At 41.2% G+C, this 20,837-nt stretch overlaps 1 protein-coding gene across 1 annotated transcript in view; it reads left to right on the forward strand.

Moving 5' to 3' along the window:
* SLX4IP (SLX4 interacting protein) overlaps positions 1-20,837 on the forward strand; it is a 214,406-nt gene that overhangs the window by 164,031 nt on the left and 29,538 nt on the right.

Here is a 20,837-nt window from a genome sequence, read left to right on the forward strand (position 1 = left end):
CAGCAGCGTCTCTAGTGTCTTCATATACCAAGCGGAAAGGCCTCAGACCGTGAGGACCTTCTGAAGAAACCAGTGAAAGGAGGAGAGAAAGTTGCTATGAAAAGACAGACACCTGTGTCTGGAAACATCTCAGATCTCAGGCAGATGAGTTCAAGTGCGATCTTGAAAACATGTGCATTTGGAAGTTGGCGAGAGAAAAAAGACAGGGAAGAGAAGCGGTTATGTGGGCCGCCTTGCCAGGAAGCTGAGATTGGGAATAATGAAATGGTACTGGAGGCTTTTGTGGAGCCTCAGGGGATGGTGAATTCTCAGCATTCAACTAAAGAAAAATATACAAGTTGAGTGAGAGTGGGGTTTTCAGGGAAGGATGGTACGGCGTCTCCTTCTAGGAGGGTGTGGGGAGCGGATACGGTCAGGGTTAGTCCTGCCTTGGTCCTTGCCCAGGTACCTCTGACCTTCACCATAGGCCGCGGGAGTGTCTGCCTCTTGGTTTTCTACTCCAGCCCTCTTCACCCCTGGTATTACCTTCATTATTTCCTTTTCTTTTTTTTTTTTTTTTGGAGCTCAGCTATGTATTTATACATGTTTTTTCTTTACCAGGATTCTGTTTTTAGTGGGAAGGTCTCCTTTATCTCACAATCTGCCGGATTCCTCAGATTCAGTGTTTAGAGAGATGTACTCTTTTTACTGCAAGGCTGTATTTTCTAAGAATGGTGCACTTTTGGAGTTCCTGTTGTGGCTCAGCAGGCTAAAACCCAAGTAGCCATGTGGCTGCGGGTTCTATCCCTGGCCTTGCTCAGTGGGTTAAGGAGCTAAGGGTCTGGCATTGCCTCGAACTGTGCCATAGGTTGAGGACATGGCTCAGATCTGGTATGGCTGTGGCATAGGCGGGCAGCTGCAGCTACAATTCAACCCCTAGCCTGGGAACTTCCATATGCAGCAGGTGCAGCCCTAAAAAGAAAAAAAGAAAGAGAATGGTGTACTTTTTACTCCATACTTAACAGGTTAGTAATATGAGTTGAGTCTGCAAAATGATGTATCTGTATCTATACCTATCCTACAATTATATCTGTAATCAGTTATATCATCTTGGGCTGCTAGCGGTTAAAGAATCTCCAGTCGAGGTCACAGTTCCTGTCCTAGGTACAGTAATGTGCTTATTGAGACTTAAGGAAGAGATTTACAATCACCTGTTGGACCATTTTTGTTAAGGTTGCCTTTTAATTGTTGTCTGTGTAGAAAGATGATTCTAAAGATTATGGCTAAATTTTACAATACCATAAAGATTACTTTGTGTTCTTTTTTTGTGCGTTTTTGGTTTTTTGGGCTGCACCTGTGGCATATGGAGGTTCCAGGCTAGGAGTCTAATTGGAGCTATAGCGGCCAGCCTACAGCACAGCTGATGGCAATGCCGGATCCTTAACCCACTGAGCAAGGCCAGGGATCAAACCCACAACCTCATGATTCCTAGTCGGATTAGTGGACTCCTTTCTGCTGCACCACGATGGGAACTCCCAAGAATACTTTGAGTTCTTTGTAAGAGGTTATTTCCAAAGTTAGCAAATTACCTAGAAAAGCAAGCTTTAAATTAAGTTTTATGTACTGATACTTTGGAAGGGTGATATTAAAACAAATATTTCAAAGAAAAAAATGCATCTTTTTTGAGGTTCTTGAATAGTCTCATCGAATGATGGTGTTTCTTTTTAAAAACTGAGATTTCATCAAAAGAATCTTCACTTTCAGCTTGTAACTTATTAGAAATTTCAAATACATACAGTAGACTCATACAGTGAACCCCTATTTATCCATCACCCAGCATCACATTTTTATCATATGGCCAATGTTTTTCATTTATAGCCCCCACTGCTTCCCTCCTCCCCCAGTTATTTTATTTACTTATTTTTTTCTTTTTCAGCTGCACCTGGGGCATATCGAAGTTTTCAGGTCAGGGATCAAATCCAAGCCACGGCTGCAACCTACACTGTAGCTATCACAACGCCAGATCCTTAATCCACCACACCACAGTGGGAACACCCCCCAATTACTTTAAAGTAAATGCTGGATATATTATTATTATTATTACTATTATTTGATTTTTAGGGCCACACCTGCAGCATATGGAGGTTCCCAGCTAGGGGTCAAATCAGAGCTATAGCCACTGGCCTAGCCACAGCAGCCTGGGATCCGAGCCGCATCTGTGACCTACACCACAGCACCGGATCCTTAACCCACTGAAGCGAGGCTAGGGATTGAACCTGTGATGTCATGGATACTAGTCAGATTCATTTCCACTGAGCCACGATGGGAACTCCCAGGACAACATAATTATTTTACACACAAATTATTCAATAAACTCTAAAACGTAAGAAGTTTTTTTTTGTTTGTTTGTTTTTTGTTTTTTTAATGGTCAAAGTGCCATTAAGGAAAAAAAGTATTCATCTCATCAGATATATAGTCTGTCTTCAGAATTCTCGGAATATCTCCTCAGTTCTTTTCTGGTTGAATTATTGCAATCAAGTCCAAATAGGGTTGATCCACACATTTTTTGCATTCGTGGATCCTCTTTACCTTAGATAAATTTCTTTGAACCTATGGGAACACCCCTCCCAGTTTTTTGTTTTTTGTTTTTTCTCTTGCTGTTTACTTCGTAAAGAAACTGGGTCAAGTGTCCTCTGGAACTTCCCGTATTTGGGGTTTGGCTGGCTGCATCTACATGGTGATGCTCACATGCTCTTCCAGCCCTGCATTTCCTGTAAACCGGTAGTTAGAGCTTGATGAGGTCAGGTCCCCTGTTTTTGTTGCTTCTTGAGCAAGAATCCTTTGTGGTAGATGGAGCATCCCTCCCACTTCATCTTGTTGGGCAGCACGTGATGTCGGGTTGTATCTGTCTCAATCTCATGGTAACAATGTGAACATGGTGAAAATGGAGTTTCTGTTTTATGATCTTTTTATCAATCAGTATTTTTGGTTAGTTCATTTGCTGTTTATATTATCAGTAAATATTGTGTAAGCAAAACAAAATTTAAAAGACCCCGTCACATAGTCTTCAAAACGTTGCCTATAGCATCCCTAGTTGGTTCCTTTTTTGATCTGAGCCTCTATGAGATATGATTTAGCATCTTGAGATCATAAGTCACTGCATACCCAGCACTGTAATTTTTACACATCAAAATAATGTACATTTTGTGAGAACTCTAAGGACCTGTGAAGGATTAAAAAAAAAAAAATGAAAAGCATACTGGGATTTTTTTTTTTCCCTCATGAAAAGGTTGGTCAGCAAGCAGTTAAAAAAAAGAGAGAGAAAAGAAAACAAAGAAGGTTGTGCTTTGAAATCCCCCAGAGATGTGATAATAATTGAGCTAATATGCATCGGCTTCTCATAAATTGCCTTGGTCGTTTGGGCCCTGAGTGCCTTAGAAATTAGCTTTCTCCTCATGCCTCTTTACTGTTGCTATAGTAGCTATAGTATCCTTGCTAAAGGTCTATTTGTTTGTGCTTTAAGGAACGAGGGTAATTTCTCTCTTAATATTCACTTCCAGAGCTCTCATTTTGTTTCTGTCTTCCAAGAACTCTATAAAGTACAACCGTTACTCTAGCAAGACTCTTGCTGCTAATTTCATTATAACATACCAGTAAATCCGCAAAATAAGATTTGGAGCAGTGACTTCCAAACCTGAACTATACATGAGAATCCCCTGGAGCTTTTTATAAAGAATACAGTTCTCTGGCCTCCACCCCAGATCCACATCAGATTCTCAGATGCGTAGGATACAGCATTTGTAAAAGATCCTAGCGTTGGAGATTCAGATTTCCCAAGTGATTTAGGTGTGGGCAGTGGCCCATGATTGAGAGTTAGCGAGACCCTGGACCAGTAGGTGGTTGCTTAAACTCCATAGTGGTTTGTTTAATAAATGGAAGAGGAGTTCCCATCGTGGCACAGTGGTTAACGAATCTGACTAGGAACCAACCATGAGGTTGCGGGTTTGATCCCTGCCCTTGCTCAGTGGGTTAACAATCCAGCGTTGCTGTGAGCTGTGGTGTAAGTCCCAGACGCGGCTCTGATCCTGCGTTGCTGTGGCTCTGGCGTAGGCCGGCAGCTGTAGCTCCAATTTGACTCCTAGCCTGGGAACCTCCATATGCCACAGGAGCGGCCCTGGAAAAGGCAAAAAGACAGGGGAAAAAAAAAAAAAAAACTCGAAAGAGAAAGTAGGATTGATGATAAACTCTGGGATTATATGATGTCTTCATCCATGGCCTGAGTGTGTGCATCAAAAATGGGAAAAAGACCTAGCACCTTGTAAAATAGGATACAAATCCCAAATGCCTGTGATAACACCAAGAGGAATGTTTGTTGCAGACAGATGCCACATGGCAAATATAGAACAGGAAACAGACTTTGTAAACATGGAGAAGGCAGTGACTGCCTGCCATGGAGGACAGAGCCATAGGAAAGTACAAAACAGAAATCTATGAAGCAGTGTCTGCCGAGAAGGCCAGCAGGAAACTGGGAAACGGAACCAGGAGTGTGGCATCAGCGGAACACACAGTGGTCTGCCTTTACTTCCGTGGTCTCCCCTGGAGTGCCCATGCTGTCTTCTGCTCCCCTTCCTTGCGAAGTTTCTAGAACACATGTTTGTCTTTTCGTGTCCTCTTCCTCACCCTCATTCATTCTTCTGCTGTGAAGCCACCTTGCAAGTGCTAGCAACCACCTCTTCATGGTCATCTCTTAGTATTTTATTCTGTTTCTGCCTTTACTAATGCTCTCTGGCACTTGATCTGGAAACTCTCTTTTCCATTAACTTCCCAAACCCTGCTCCCGTGGTTATCCCTCTCCCCATCCAACCCCTCTTTCTCTGCCAACCCTCAGCGTGACTTCGGCCCTCGTCCTCTTCGCTTCCCACTTGACATGCTCCCCTGTGGACCATTCTACCCTTTGGCCAGAGTTGCCTCAGTATGTATCTCCAGACTTCACTTCCCTGAACCCCATACCTTAATCCAGTTTGCCTCCCAGACAGCTTGTCCCAGATATCTTGTAGGTCCTTCTGTCTACAGCTTGGTTCCTTCTCCTGCCCACTCTCCCCACCCTCCCTGCTCTTTAGCAAGCCCCTGTTCACCTAGGCAAGAAAGCTGGAAACCCCACTGTGGGCATTCGCCCTCTGACCACCTGCCTGCCTCTGCTTCTATCTCTGAAATGTCCCTTGGATGTGTTTCTTTTGAAAAAGTCCTATGGTGCCCCATGAGTCTGACCTTCTTCTCCCACTTTCTTGCCACAGCTTCTATAATATCAGCCGCTCTGAGCCATTGCAGAAGTGCAGGCATGTTCTGATTTTTCAAGCGAAGATAAAAGTCCATATTTTAATGTAAACTTTCCCAGTCTTTAAAATGTTTGTCACTAATTTAAAAGATTTTATAAGACCACGTGCACCTTTGTAGGCTACTAGTTTGTGATTTTTTTTTTGTCTAAACATAAGATAAAAATATTGTAAGAAAATGATAAGTGATTTTATTTTCGTTGGGCATGGGAAAGCGCTTTATGTCAGAATGTCAAAACAAAACATGTTTGACTAAATAAAAGGGGGAAAATACTTTGGCAAAATAAAAATTACTATAAACGCTATAAACAAAGTTAAAGTATAAGATGATAATATGGGAAGAAAACATTTTCAGGTAAAAGGTTAATGTACTTATTATAAAACCATGCTTATAAATCAATGAGAAAAACCAAACTTAAAAAAAACTCCGCACCCTGAGAAATGAGCAAAGGACATGTAGAAATGCAAGTGCATTGTAGGCATCTGAAATAAAGCTTGTCCATATTTGCAACCAATGAAATAGAAATAAAAAAGGCATGAGCAATAAGTGTTAGCCTGTTAGGTAGGAAAAGGCTGATATTGCCGTGTGTTGAAATAGAAATAAAAAATAGAAATAAAAAAGGCATGAGCAATAAGTGTTAGCCTGTTAGGTAGGTAAAGGCTGATATTGCCGAGTGTTGAAATAGAAATAAAAAACAGAAATAAAAAAGGCATGAGCAATAAGTGTTAGCCTGTTAGGTAGGTAAAGGCTGATATTGCCGAGTGTTGTGAATATGGGGAAACGGACATGCTGTTATACTCTTGGTGGAAATGTGAATTAGGAATTTTCTCCTAGAATATTGCACCCAAGAGTTTCAGCAAGATCCTGGCAAATTTGGAAAAGAGAAAACAGATTAATCATAAGAAAAATCATAGTTCCAGGAGAATAATGAAAAGGGCCTTAAAGGCAGGAATTAAAGTGAAAAATACTGATAACTGCAAACTCAGTGAAGGATAAATTCTCTGGTTTAAGGAATCTCACTGCCTAGGCTGGAAGCTACAACTCCGATTTGACCCCTAGCCTGGGAACTTCCACATGCCTTGGACGCAGCCTAAAAAACAAAACAAGCAAAAATCTCAGCAGATCCAGCAGGATAAATTTTTCAAAAGATCCTAAATACACTGTAGCAAATTCCAAAAACACCAAAGACTTAAAAGAGATGTTTAAAGCTGCCAGAAGGAAAAGACAGATCCTCTTTTTAAAAAACCAATTAGCAACAAAGATAGAATCCAAAATACTGGAATGATTTTTTTTCAAAGTTCCAAGAAAAAAAAAAAAAATCATTGGCCTAGAATTCTGTGTCCTGTGAAATTGTTTTTCAAGGTTGAAGATGAAATCAAGCCATTTCAAATACATAGGCAACTGAACAAGTTGCTGCTCACAAAACATCATTAAAGGACTTGGGAAGTATGTTCTTCAGGAAGCAGGGCTTGATCCCAGAAACGAAGCCTGAGAGAGGGGCAGATGTGAACAAAGAAAATGATAACCATGGAGGTACAGCTAAGCAAGATAAGTGAATAATTTACAGGATTTATAAAGTAAAGTTAAAACTAAAATCCTAGAAAGCATTGGCAGATAGGCAGTAAAATTGTGATTAGTTGAAGCATTCTTAGGTCTTGACTTTTTTGGAACTGGGTAAAAAGATAGACTAGCTTCAGACTTGTTAGGGTAAATGTTCATTGTAAAAATTATAGTGTGGAGTTCCCGTTGAGGCTCAGCAGTTAATGAATCTGACTAACATCCTTGAGGGTGAAGGTTCAATCCCTGGCCTTGCTCAGTGGGTTAAGGATCCGGCTTTGCTGTGAGCTGTGGTGTAGGTCGCAGACACAGCTCAAATCCTGAGTTGTTGTGGCTGTGGCGTAGGCCGGCATCTATAGCTCTGATTAGACCCCCTAGCCTGGGAATCTCCATATGCTGTGGGTGCAGCCCTAAAAAGGCAAACAAACAAACAAATAAATAAATAAATATTATAGTGTGAGCACTGCAAGAATAGAAAAAGATGGTATAAATTTCAGAGCAGAAGAAGGAAAATGGAAAGAAAGGAGGAAAAACAAATAACCAACCCAAAAGATGGTAATAAAAAGACTTTTAAAAGAAAAGGTAAAACAAATAACAAAATAAATAATAGATGTTAACCCATATTTATTGATAAGAATGGTTGAATATTTTAAGACTAAATTGGTAAACATTTTATTCATATGCTGTTTATTAGAGATATTCCTAAAACATAAGACTTTAGAAAAGTCAAAAGGAAAAGAGTACACCAGATACATGCCACTGAAAAGCAAGTTGGAGCAGGTATATTAGTATCAAATCAAAAAACTTTAAGGCAGAGAACACATTATTAAAGTCAAAGTAGACCACTGACTATTAAGTAAAGGGTCAATTTATTGAACTATAAAAATTCTAGGAGGTTCCTGTTGTGGCTCAGTGGAAATGAATCTGTCTAGCATCCATGAGGACACAGCTTCAATCCCTGGCCTCGCTCAGTGGGTTAAGGATCTGGCATTGCCGTGAGCTGTGGTGTAGGTCGCAGACACAGCTCAGATCCTGTGTTGCTGTGGCTGTGGCATAGGCCAGCAGCTACAGTTTCAATTCGACCCCTAATATTCCTTAATATGCCGTGAGTGTGCCCCCCCACCACCAAAAAAAATCGACCCCTAATATGTGAGCTGTGGTGTAGGTCGCAGACACAGCTCAGATCCTGTGTTGCTGTGGCTGTGGCATAGGCCAGCAGCTACAGTTTCAATTCGACCCCTAATATGCCTTAATATGCCGTGAGTGTGCCCCCCCACCACCAAAAAAAATCTAAACCTATGTGATTATAATACAGTTCCTAAAGATATAGAAGATTTGACCAAAACAAACAAAAACTTGAACCAACAGACCTATTTTGAACCCTGAACTCAGTAACCAAAGAATGCCCATAATTATCAAACATACAGAGAACATTTACGAAACTTGATCACATTAGACTGTTAAGCAAGCCTCAAAAAATTTCAGATATTATCATTAAGATAGATCACATCCTCTAGCTTAGAAATTAATAAGAAAGAGGTACTTTTGAGAAATTAAAAGCATATTTGTATATAATATGAGTCAGGAGGAAATCTGAATTGAAATCAGAAAATTTTAAAACCGAATGATAATTAAAAGACTACTTTCCAAAAGTCGTAAGGCATAACTATGTAGAGCAACTTGTAGCTTGTATGAGAAAAGGAGAAAGGTTGAAAATGAATGAGTTAGGTATCTAGCGTAAGAAGTTAAAGAACAAATGAATAAACTCAAGGAAAATAGATAAGAGAAATAAAAGAAAATAAAGTATTGTATAATGGAAAGGATTTTTTTAATGCTCAAATTTAGGTTTTTGAAATAAAATTTCAAAAATAAACATGGTCAAAATCAAGGGAGAAGATGGAGAAAATTACTAGAAAGCAGAAGTGCTAGTGATGAAAAAGATGATGTAATTGAATGTCAGTTGAAATTAAAAGACTAATAAAAGACTTAAGAACAACTTCAGGCTAATAAATTTGAAAACTTAGATGAAAAGAAAAAAATTATGAAAAAAGATAAACTGCAAAATTGAGTTTAGAATAAAGAGAAAACCTGAATAAAGTCCCAGTTAAAGAATTTAGACCATGACTTTAGAAAGTACCAAGTCTGGATATTTTAACAGGAAATTCCCTCAAAATTTAAGTGGGTAATTCCAATTTTATATAGTTGAATAAGAGTTAACATTTCCAAGTCATTTTATGAGGTTTAGGCGACACTAAAACCAGCTAAGGAGGAAAATTACAAGTCAGTCTCACTCAAACATTAAAGTATAAATCCTAAACTAAATGCTAGCAAACCAGACTTGGCAACATAGAAAAAGAATCCTGACATCACACAAAATTGGTTCATCATTAGCAGTATTTACAACACTGACACGTTAAAAGAGAACAATACATAGGATAACTGGATGCAAAAAAGGCAGCTATGGTCATTCATGATCCAAGCAATAAGATGGGAAATACTGGAAATAAAGATCAAAAGGGTCATCTGGGGGGTAAATGTATACATAGAAAAGTCTAAGGGAAATATGCAGACTAATTGTTAGAATTAATAAGAGGATTTAATAGATTTTTCAGGAGTTCTCGTTGTGGCTCGGCAGGTTAAGAACCTGACTAGTATCCATGAGGATGTAGGTTCAATCCCTGGGCTCTCTCAGTGGGTTAAGGCTCTGGTGTTGCCATGAGCTGTGGTGTAGGTTGCAGACACAGCTCGGATCTAGTATTGTTGTGGCTGTGGTGTAGACCAGCTACTGCAGCTCCAATTCATCCCCTAGCCTGGGAACTTCCTTATGCTGTGGGTTTGGCCCTTTTTTTTTAAAAAAAAAGGGAGTTCCTGTCATGGCTCAGTGGTTAACAAATCCAACTAGGAACCATGAGGTGCGAGTTCGATCCCTGGCCTCGCTCAGTGGGTTAAGGATCTGGTGTTGCCATGAGCTGTGGTGTAGGTCGCAGACACAGCTCAGATCCTGTGTTGCTGTGGCTGTAGCGTAGGCCAGTGGCTACAGCTCTGATTGGACCTCTAGCCTGGGAACCTCCATATGCTGTGGGTGCAGCCCTAGAAAAGACAAAAAAAAAAAAAAAGGGTTTCATTTGCAGGTCATCACACAGAAGTCACTTTCAATAGCAAACAGTTGCAAAATGTAATTTTGGGGAGCTAACATGTAGAATGGCAACAATAGAAAATAGGAAGTACCTCACAATAAACTTAATATAGTATACAAGAAATTTTAGCCTTTACTGAAAGACATTTTAAAACTCCTTAAAACTAATTGGGAGATTTGCTATATTAATGTATAGGAAGTCTCACTATCAAAAAGAGGTTAGTTATCTCCAACTTGATCTGTAGATTCAAGGCCTCTCATCAAACTCCCAGCAGGTTTTCTTCATGTAGCCTGACAAGCTAATACTAAAAGCTCTGTGACAGCATGAAGAGCCAGGAATAACTCCAAATAATCCTGAGGAAGGCTAGAAGCAGTCTTGGGGATCAGGAGAGGGCCTTGCTCTGCTGGATACTAAAATTCATTCTAAATAAGGCTCAGGTGGAGTTCCCGTCGTGGCACAGTGGTTAACGAATCCGACTAGGAACCATGAGGTTGTGGGTTCGGTCCCTGCCCTTGCTCAGTGGGTTAAGAATCCAGCGTTGCCATGAGCTATGGTGTAGGTTGCAGATGTGGCTTGGATCCCACGTTGTTATGGTTCTGGTGTAGGCTGGCAGCTATGGGTCTGATTTGACCCCTAGCCTGGGAACCTCCATGTGCTGCGGTGTGGCCCTAAAAAAGACAAAAAAAAAAAAATTAGATTTCCAATTTTTCTGGTAAGGCCTAAAATCTGGTACCCTGTGCTCTTATTTACAGTGGAAGCTGACGGCTGGTAGCAGCTGGCCCCTTTAAACCAGATGTGTACTTTCTCCAGTTTTCCACTGTCAAAACCCAGCCCTTTCCTATTACCTGTCTTACTTTTTAAGCATTTAAGTCTGCAACCTCAATTCAGATGGGAAGGGAAGAATTGAGTTGCACATGCGTAGATGTGGCATTTCTCATTTGGCCTGGTAGTATTGTTTTTAAAATATGGTTTAAATATTGTTCTGAGTAATAGGCAGGAGATGGACCAGAATGACTTCTAAAAGATCTTTCATGTCCTGTGATTCCGTGATCCTGAACTCTTTTTCTCAATGCACATGTCCTCGAAGCTGCAGTGTGGTCCCTGCAAAAGCCTTTTTCATCTGGCATCCCTCGTCCTAGGGACAGAAAGTTTGAGAGTATTGCAGAGGGACCTTGCTTAAATAGCTAGTAGTTCAAACAACTAGCTACCTCATTTAGAATGTTAAAGAAAAAAAAAAAAACTGTGTTTCTTTTATGCGTAGTTATATAAATGTGAGGGAAGGGTCTTGTAGGTAACTTTGAGCTTTATAAGTTACCCAGTGTCATTATCATTCCCATCATTATTGTGATAGATATCTTTTTGAATATCATTTCATCTGTACTTGAATATTATCTAAACATAGTTTTCATTTTTAATATTCAGGGAGCATTTTTATAAACAAAAAAGTAGGAAAGCAGTATAGGAAAGAAATCTTAAGTGATAATTTCTTTCTTTCTTTCTTTCTTTTTTTTTTTTTTTTCGGTCTTTTTAGGGCTGCACCTGCAGCATATGGAGGTTCCCAGGCTAGGGGTTGAATCAGAGCTACAGCTGCCAGCCTACGCCACAGCCACAGCAATGCCAGATCTGAGCAGCGTCTGTGACCTACACATCTCACGGCAATGCTAGATCCTTAAGCCACTGATCGAGGCCAGGGATCAAACCCGTAACCTCATGGTTCCTAGTCAGATTCATTTCCACTGCGCCACAATGGGAACCCCTGATGATTTCTCAATTCATTTTATTCTAATTTTTATCTGGTTTAAGATGCTCTCTCATTTGGTGTTAACACTCTGATAGATTCTCTCGATAACAAAATTAATAACATGTGGCCAGCAGTATTCCATACAAAGTCAGTGAGGTTACAGGTAGAATAGAATTTTTTTTCCTAAGTAAATTTGGCCTCAAGTAATTTTTTTGTTCACAGGTTTTTCTTTTTTCTTTTTTTAAATGGATCTAACCAGCTTGCCCATTTGTTTTGGCATCAAATAGACATAGCTTTATTGTGACTCAGAGTCCAGGACTGTCCTTATTTAAAGACATGAAATGTTATCTCAAGGGAAATTTCTTGGAGTCTCTAAATATCTTGGGTAATAAGTAAAATTTTTAGCCTAGGACCAAATATTCCACTTACCCAGCCCAAATCGTTTCCCAGTTGTGGTCTTAGACTAGGATCCTGTGTATGTATTCTTAAACTTATGACAGGACTCTTGTTTTTTGGTTCCCACAGAACAATCTCTTTCTACAACCCCACCCACATCAGCAATGGTGAAGGTCATGCTTTGGCCTCCAAAATGTTCCAAAGGGCCCCAGAAAGTCTTTTCCAAAGGCCCAGTCTCATACTTAGTCTCCCTTTATGTTCTAAGAGATGGCATGAAATTATGATTCTGCCTTTGACCATCTGGTAAGGACAGGTATGACTTTCAAATAGGCACAGTTTCAGAAGTCATGAGTTACAACTTTGTTTTTCCTGAATGGAATAGCTTTAAAACACACACATACATATCTTTGAAATATTCTATGTATTCCAGGCCTAGTTTAGCACCAAGACATTGTCAATACTTGATAGATACCAGCCCCTTCCTTTTTTTTTTTTCTGTCTTTTTAGGGCCGCACCCGAGCAGCACATGGAGGTTTCCAGGCTAGGGGTTGAATCGGAACTGTAGCCGCCAGCCTACGCCACAGTGACAGCAACGCGGGATCCGAGCCTCGTCTGCGATCTACACCACAGCTCATGGCAAAGCCGGGTCCTTAACCCACTGAGCAAGGCCAGGGATCAAACCTGTGTCCTCAAGGATGCTGGTCGGATTCATTTCTGCTGAGCCACTACGGGAACTCTACTTTCTTATTAAATCTCACCCAGGTCTTCAGCTGGGGAATGAGCACTGACCATGACCTCATACTGGAAACAGTCACATGTCTGAACTGGTGCACAGAACAGAGCTGCTTCTATGTCAGCACCTAGTCATCTCAGTGCCACCAAGTGGCAAACAAATATAGACCGGTATGAGACCACTGTCCACCTGCTTAGGTAAGCTTACCTTTGCTGAAAATTGGGGTATCTATAAATTTAAGATTTGATTTTTTTGAAATTTGCTTTAGGACAAAATCTTCAAGTTATCTGTGTTCCAGACTTTGAATTGTAATGGTAGCTTCAGTCCGAACCTGCAGTTTCCTGCAGCAGCTAAAGAAGTGTCAAAATTAATAAATGGCTAGCATGCTACAATAGCAGGCAGGTTGAAATCTGAATTTAGGAACTTGAGATTTTTTTTTCCACCGTACAGTATGGGGGCCAAGTTACACATACATGTATACATACTTTTTCCTCCCGTTGTTGTGTTGAGATGTATCTAGACATAGTTCTCAATGCTACACAGCAGGATCTCATTGTAAATACATTCCAAGAGCAATAGTTTGCATCCATTAACCCCAAGCTCCGGATCCCTCCCACTCCCTCCCTCTCCCTCCAGGCAGCCACAAGTCTGTTCTCCAAGTCTATGATTTTCTTTTCTGTGGAAACATTCATTTGTGCTGTATTAGATTCCAGTTATAAGTGATATCATATGGTATCTGTATTTCTCTTTCTGACTTATTTCACTCAGTATGAGAGTCTCTAGTTCCATCCATGTTGCTGCAAATGGCATTATGTCATTTTTTATGGCCAAGTAGTATTCCATTGTGTATATATACCACATCTTCCTAATCTAATCATCTGTCGATGGACATTTAGGTTGTTTCCATGTTTTGGCTATTGTGAATAGTGCTGCAGTGAACATGCAGGTGCCTGTGTCCTTTTTAAGGGAAGTTTTGTCTGTATATATGCCCAAGAGTGGGACTGCTGGGTCATATGGTAGTTCTATATATAGATTTCTAAGGTACCTCCATACTGTTCCCCATAGTGGCTATACCAGCTTACATTCCCACCAACAGTGCAGGAGGGTTCCCTTTTCTCCACACTCCCGTAGCACTTATTATTTGTGGACTTATTAATGATGGCCATTCTGACTGGTGTGAGGTGGTATCTCATAGTAGTTTTGATTTGCATTTCTCTAATAATCAGGGATGTTGAGCATTTTTGCATGTGCTTATTGGCCATCTGTATATCTTCCTTGGAGAATGGTCTGTTCAGGTCTTTTGCCCATTTTTCCATTGGGTTTTTGACTTTTTTGGTGTTGCGTTGTATAAGTTGCTTGTATATTCTAGAGATTAAGTGCTTGTCCATTGCATCATTTTAAACTATTTTCTCCCATTCTGTAAGTTGTCTTTTTGGTTTCCTTTGCTGTGCAAAAGCTTGTCAGTTTGATTAGATCCCATTGGTTTATTTTTGCTCTTATTTCTATTGCCTTGGGAGAATGACCTGAGAAAATATTCATGAGGTTGATGTCAGAGTGTTTTGCCTATGTTCTCTTCCAGGAGTTGGATGGTGTCTTGTCTTATATTTAAGTCTTTCAGCCATTTTGAGTTTATTTTTGTACATGGTGTGAGGGTGTGTTCCAATTTCATTGCTTTGCATGCAGCTGTCCAGGTTTCCCAGCAATTCTTGCTGGATAGACTTTCTTCTTCCCATTTTATGTTCTTGCCTCCTTTGTCAAAGATTACTTGACCATAGGTGTCAGGGTTTATTTCTGGGTTCTCTATTCTGTTCCATTGGTCTGTCTTATCTGTTTTGGTACCAGTACCACACTGTTTTGATGACTGTGGCTTTGTAATATTGCTTGAAGTCTGGGAGAGTTATGCCCCCTGCTTGGTTTTTGTTTCTCAGGATTGCTTTGGTGATTCTGGGTCTTTTGCGGTTCCATATAAATTTTTGGATTGTTTGTTCTAGTTCTGTGAAAAATGTCATGGGTGATTTGATAGGGATTGCATTGAATCTGTAGATTGCTTCTGATAGTATGGCCATTTTTATGAAACTAATTTTTCCAATCCAGGAACATGGAATATCTTTCCATTTCTTTATGTCTTCTTTAATGTCCTTGATTAATGTTTTAGAGTTCTCAGCAAATAAGTCCTTTATCTCCTTGGTCAGGTATATTCTCAGGTATTTGATTTTTTGGGGTGCAATTTTAAAAGGATTTATATTTCTGTATTACTTTTCTAATATTTCATTGTTATTATACAGAAACGCAACTGATTTCTGAATGTTAATCTTATACCCTGCTACTTTGCTGAATTTGTTGGGATTTTTTTTTTAAGTTCAGATCCTGAACAAGGGTCATTGAGGACAATGAGCCTGATCTTTTTGAAAGATCAGAGTATGAAAAAAGAGAGAGATTGTTCTAGGTTATAGGAGGTATGAGAGACATTACCAGAGGCAATGCATGACCTTTGGTGGGATCCTGGTTCAGGAGGAAAATTGGTGATAGATATTTGGGGGGCAGTTTGGGAATTTGAATGTGGACTGACTCTTTGAGCAAGAATGTCATTGTTGGGAAGCCTGCACTCCCACATTTGTGAGTAAAGTGTCATGATGTCTATTTTGAAATAGTTTAGCAAGTGTGTCTATGACATGTGGCACAATATTATTGAGTCTAGATGGTGGGCTCTTGGGTGTTGGTGGTGTTATTTTTCCATGCTTTGGGATGTTTGAAATTTTTCCTGCTCTTGAGTGATGATGGTAAGGAAGAAGTCATCTCATGGAGAGAAACACTGTGGGACCTAGTAGGTCTTCCTTTGGCTGCCCTGCGCTTTAGGAAAAGGCTGTGTTGGAGGAGAGCCACAGTGGTGGGTGGAGCCCAGTGTGTGAACGGTGCTTACCTGCCAGGCTGTCCAGGGGCTCAGCAGGCTGGCCAGAGGCAGTTTCCCAGGCTCTCTGTGATGGGCTCATAATCGCCAGGGGAGAGGGCTTTCCTCCATTTCTCACCGGACCACAACACCCCGCCTCCCAGGGCAGTCTTGGGGAAGCTCAAGACCCCTTGGCCATGAATCCCCTGGAAAACAAGCAAAACTGGATAGTTTTACAGTAAAAACTCCATGTAGGATATTTGCTCTTAGCGTCTTGGGACGGTGAAATATAACAACCCAAATAAACGACCACTCCCTTCAAAAGTATTACTCATCAGAGCACAGTGCTGCTTAAAACTAATCTACTGCCTTGCTCAGCCAGGATGGAATTTGTTCAATTCATACTTGACTTTTTTTTCTTTTTGGGTTTGTTTTGCCCTTTCTATTCATGAAGTCGCTGAATTTCCAATAAAGGCATTTGGAGCAGTTTGTTTTAGACAGACCGTGAGATGAAATAGCAGAACTCTGTCCTTAAACTATGGACTACCTTTTCTTTTCTCTCACAATTATTACCCCGCCTCCTTTTTTATTCTTGGATACTTAGTGTTCTTTGGTAAAAACCAGGTGAAAACCTTCTGAAAACCACATTCAAAAGGAAGTGAACATGGTGGCAAGTCATCATCTGGGGCTTCCCTGGGGGCTGGGAGGCTGCCTGTAGAAAGGTAGTGAAAGGGTAGCAGCTCTTTAAAAAGTATGGAACTCGGAGGCATGGGGATGGGGAGATCTCAAGGCTGCTTGGAGGCCCAGGGAGAAGATGGCCTTTTGCTAGTATTGGATACCTTGTGACATTAAGCAGTGCAGAAAGATAAATTACTTCTAGAAGTTGACATACGTGAAGACTCCTGATGGAAAGATGGCTGCACTACAAAGGGGTCCTTCCTCACCCCAGTCTCTTGCTAAAGACAGTTTTTTCAGGTTAGGGAAGACCACAATAGCTAACAAGAAGACAGGAGTTAACATTGTGGCTCAGTGGCTTAAAAACCCAACACAGAGTCCGTGAGGACGAAGGTTCATCCCTGGCCTCACTAAGTGGGTTAAGGATCTGGTGTTGCTGCAAGCAGCAATGTAGGTCGCAGATGGGGATTAGATCCTACATTGCTCTGGCTGTGGTGTAAGCCAGCAGCTGCAGCTCCGATTCGACCCCTAGGCTGGAAACTTCCATATGCTGCAGGTGAGCCCTAACCCTAAAAAAAAGTGACTTACAAGTACCTCTGGATCTTGGAATACCCTTGCCGCATAGTTTTCAAATGAAAAGATTTATCGATTTATGATTTCCATTTTGCTTCTCCTCCCCCCCGCCCCCCCAAGCCCTGACTCTAGTTCCAGGCATTTAGCACATCAGTGTTGCAAGCTGGGAGCTGGTGCTCAAGAAGACGAAGCAGAGGGCCTCCTGAATTCTTTGCTGTGCTGCAGTTTAGCTTTTGAGAATAGTGGAGCTTTGCTTTACCCCAGATAAGTACAAAATCTCAGTGGCCCACCCAGTTCTGTGAAGGTGATTTCATTAAAAAGCAAACATCATCTTTATCGCTGCCTGTTACCTCTGGGCACACGAAACACAGCTCCTTAAGCATTTCAGTTCAGTATATGTCTGCAGAAGAAGTTTCTTAGTTTATACATCAAAATCAGCTTGCCATAGGAATGGATACAAATACTTTCTGTGTTTTCTCTCTCTTCAAGTTTCTCTTTAAACAGTAGTTTCCTATGGCCAGTAGAATTCGCACTAAGCAAGCACAGGTCTCTTTTACATGGTAAACTTGCCATTTCTCTTGTAGGTGCCATTAGGCAGGGTTTTCCACTGAAACCACAAGACACCAGCTTAAGAATGATTCCCTCAAACAGTCCTATCTTGGGAGTTGGGGGCAGAGCAGGAAAGGTTTCCATAAACTCAGTTCTCCCAGCAATGTCAGTTGTAAGTCATTCAGAATCTGACTTACACTACTTTCTTTTCTAGAGCGGAAGGTGTCATATTGAGACAGCTGACCAAGCAGGATTAGTGGTCACTCAAGTGGTATCTCCAGATACCAGGCTTCCTGAACTTGAGCTAGAGTTTTCTTGGTCAATTTCAAATGGAGCCCCTTCCTACCATTAATGATTTATTGCTAGAGATTTTGTACAGAGAAAGGAGCTTTGAAAATTTGAGCTTGCATCTGAATCTTGATCACCTGGTGCTACAAGCGTTCAGTATGAGCCACCAGCAAAGGCAGAAATGACTTAGATATTGCATTTTTGTCGTTGTTCAGTTCTTTGGAAGACTCACATTTATTATAAATCTTTTCTCTGGAAATCCCTTTGTGTTTCTAAGTCCACTCTGATCATCCCCCGCCCCCAGCAGTAGGACAGATAAACAGATGTGGATGTCACTTCCACTCTCTCGGTGACCTAAGGGCTGAAGTATTTATTTTAAAGCACTCAGAATTATGCCAGCGTGTGCATATTTCGTTTGACATTTGAAGCAGAAGAAAGCCACATGACCAAAATGCAGTCCATTTCAAGTGTGTTAGTAAAAAACATATTTCATCTCAGTAAAGCTGGAGATATCTCATCATAGATGTCACTGTTATTTCGAAATCCCCGTGACTAAAGCAATTGTGCTGTCAGAGGCGTAGCTTGTGTAGACAGTACATTGAGTCTGTGGTCACTGATGTTCTGGATCTTTCTATAAGAGTGACAGAAGGATACTTGAGCATAAAACTGGAAACTTCCTTCACTGTATTCTTATATATACAAGTTATTTCAAAACAATCATTGTCATGGTTTTTCAAGAGTCCAGTGAGCCTAGAGACTGCCTCTTTCAACTCCTGGCCCTTCCAATTTCATGGATAAAATACTGTCTCCGAGGGTTAGCAATTGCCTGAGGTTATTTTAGAACCTGGAGATCCTCACCCCTCTTTGGCAGGTCTTTCACTTCTGATTCTTTCTTTTTTCTTTTCTTTCTTTCTTTCTTTTTTTAGGGCTATACATGCAGCATAGATGAGTTCCCAGGCTATCAGAGCTGCAGCTGCTGTCCTACACCACAGCCACAGCAACACCAGATCGGAGCCTCATCTACGACCTATGCCGCAACTTGCGGCAATGCCAGATCCTCAACCCACTAAGCGAGGCCAGGGACCAAACCCGCATCCTCACAGATACTGTGTCAGGTTCATTATTGCTGAACCACAACAGGAACTCCTTCACTTCTGATTCTTCCACCAAGTACTCTCCTGTGTTACCTGGGATGTTTTTTACTTGCTCTTTTCAAGAGAGGCATCAACAGAGTAGTTTATCCCTGGAGCAGGGCTGGAAGGGAGGAGGGTGAAGGGTACTCTGCTGGCACTTCCTGTGAGCCACCTGAAATGACGTTGCCACCTGTAAGGTGAACAGAAACACCTCCATCATCACAGATGGGATGCACTCCTTTGGACCAGGCGTCTTTCACTTAACATCATGTTTGGGATATTTAGTTCCAATATGGCCCGTGCTTATAGCACATTCATTTTTTTTCAATGAATTTATTACATTTGTAGTTGTACAATGATCATCAAAATCCAATTTTATAGGATTTCCGTCCCACAGCCCCAGTGCATCCCCCATCCCCCCGAACTGTCTCTTTTGGAAACCATAAGTTTTTCAAAGTCTGTGAGTCAGTATCTGTTCTGCAAAGAAGTTCATTGTGTCCTTTTTTCAGATGCCACATGTCAGGGATAGCATTTGATGTTGATGTCTCATTGTCTGACTTCGCTTAGCATGATAATCTCTAGGTCCATCCATGTTGCTAAAAGTGCGCGTTCATTTTTAGAGGCAGTGCAGCATTGTGCTGTGTGGCTCTTACCTCCCCGCTTTCCTTCAATTAAGAAATTGTACTTTGGGAGGTCCCCTTGTGTCTCAGCGGTTAATGAACCCACCTAGGATCCATGAAGATTCGGGTTCTATCCCTGGCCTCACTCAGTGGATTAAGGATCCAGGGTTACCGTGAGCCGTGGTGTAGTTCGAAGATATGGCTTGGATCCCGTGTTGCTGTGGCTGTGGTGTAGACCGGTGGTTGCAATTCCAATGTGATCCCTAGTCTGGGAACCTCCAAATGCCACATGTGCAGCCTTAAAAAGCAAAAAAAAAAAAAAGAAAGAAATCTACTTTTCGATGGATATTTGCATTGGTTCCAGTTTGGGACTCTTGGAAAAAGTGCTGTCCTCACTGGGTGTTATGCTGAAGTTCAGCTTTAGATACTCAAGTGGATTTTGAAAGAAGCTCTACCATTTTGTACTTCCACCAGGAGTACGTGAGAGTTCCAGTCCACCCACATTCTTGCCAACACTTGGTGCCCTTGGCCTTTTTCAATTTGGCCATTCTCGTGGATTAGAGAGTTTTCTTTCTGCCTCTTTTTGGGGGGTTGGGGAGTGTGCTCATTTCCTATTTCTTTTCATTTCATCTTATGTAAAGGTTTTGCTGGCCTTGAATTGAAATAACTTGTTTACAGGTGAAATACACCCATCTCCAAGTAGGTATTAAACTCTTCTTTCTGTGGGAGTTCCTGCTGTGATGCAGCAGATTAAAGATCCGGCTTGTCCCTTTGGGGACACCAGTTTGATCCCTGGCTTAGTGGGTTAAGGATCTGGCGTTGCCGCAAATGGCTCAAATTTGATCCCTGTCTTGGGAAATTCCATATGCTGTGGGTGCAGCCGAAAAAGAAAAAAAAAACAAAACAAAAACAAAAAAGCTCTTCTTTTTGTGAGCTGATAAATAATGAGCATCAATCAGATGGTGGCCGAGATTGGTGCAGCAGCCCAGCCTGAAGGAATCATCCGTGCTCTAGGGCCTAATTGTTAAGCCCATTTAATCAGACCTCCTCATTGATCCCATTTTACAGATAAAGTAACTGAGCCACGTCAGGGACTGGAGGCCATCGCAGGTGCTCTGGCCCTGCCTCTGGGAAGAGCTAAGCGTGCACTGGCTCTCGTACTCTTTCATTCGCTGGATAATTATTGAGTGCTTACTGGGTTGGGCCCAGTGAGAGTCAGTCATCAACAAGCTTAT

Source organism: Sus scrofa, chromosome 17 (genome assembly GCF_000003025.6).
Source record: "Sus scrofa isolate TJ Tabasco breed Duroc chromosome 17, Sscrofa11.1, whole genome shotgun sequence".
NCBI classification, from domain to species: Eukaryota; Metazoa; Chordata; class Mammalia; order Artiodactyla; family Suidae; genus Sus; species Sus scrofa.